This window comes from Sesamum indicum, unplaced genomic scaffold (genome assembly GCF_000512975.1).
Source record: "Sesamum indicum cultivar Zhongzhi No. 13 unplaced genomic scaffold, S_indicum_v1.0 scaffold00497, whole genome shotgun sequence".
NCBI classification, from domain to species: domain Eukaryota; kingdom Viridiplantae; phylum Streptophyta; class Magnoliopsida; order Lamiales; family Pedaliaceae; genus Sesamum; species Sesamum indicum.
In genome coordinates this window covers 8797-9955 of record NW_011628375.1, presented here as the reverse complement: position 1 = coordinate 9955, position 1159 = coordinate 8797, and the positions used below count along the sequence as shown (strand labels likewise).

Genomic DNA, 1159 nt, shown 5'->3' with positions numbered 1-1159 from the left:
CGGTCTGTTTTCGTCCCAAAAATTCATACCTAATAACCTGTTATTTTGTATTCTTAATTCGACCAAATTAAAAAATTTACTAAACATTGCACTAATTTTGCATAGAAAACACTTACCATTTAATATCACCTGAATATAAAGAGATCAAAAAGAAAATCTTACATCGAAACGAATTTTCAAGAAATATTTCATAAAAAGGGTAAAATATTTTTTTAGTTCCATAAAATAAAGACCGAATTTGATTTAGTACCACAACTATGACATGTGTCGCTTTTGGTCCATAAAACTCATAATCATGTATTTCTAGTCCCAAAAAGTCATGTACGTTGTAATTTTGGGACTAAAAAGATGTGATTTTGAGTTTTATAAGATTAAAAGTGCCGCTTGCCAGAGTTGTGGTACCAAAAAAGAAAAATAATTCTGTCCTTATTTTATGGGACTAAAAAAGTATTTTGGCCTTTAAAAATATTCCACATCCAAACAAATTTTTCATCTGAAAAATTGTTTGATCCAAATATCATTATTGCACTTTTATCTCACATTCAAGCACATATTCGAAGTATTACATCCCTACCAAACCCATTTTATCTTATTTTTTCTTCATCGAGACAAGATAAAATGAGATGAAATCACAAACGACGACCACATCCAGCAGTCCACTGCGGATCATAAAATCGAGAACTATGAGGAGTTGATGGCAGCAGCAGTAGCTGCCTCTGCATGCATCTCATTCTTGATGGCAGTTGCTAGCTGATCATAGGCTTCTGCCCACGCACCATTCATCTCCTCACTCCATTTCTCCCCCGTCGCCTCCTTCACTGTTCTCAGCAATGCTTCTTTCACAACCTTAATGTTTGTACGTACATATAATGTTATAACATGTATGGTTTCTTGTCATGAATGAAGCAAGCTCAATTCTGAAAAGGATTATTGCAGAAAGAATAATAATTAATTACCTCAAAGTGTGGATCAATCACTCCCTTTTGTAGATGAACAGATCCCAACCACTTGAGAGTAGTGTCCGCAACCACCACTTCACCTTTCTCACGAAGTTGAATGGCTGATTCACATGTCTAATTACCTCAATTTTATTAATTAATTGTTAGTCTTTTCCAATGAATCAATATATATATATATATATATATATAATTGATATTGC

The 1159-nt window shown here is 33.4% G+C and overlaps 1 pseudogene; it reads right to left on the bottom strand.

The window, feature by feature from the left end:
* Positions 1-163: 163 nt before the first annotated feature.
* LOC105180272 overlaps positions 164-1159 on the bottom strand; it is a 4311-nt pseudogene continuing 3315 nt past the window's right edge.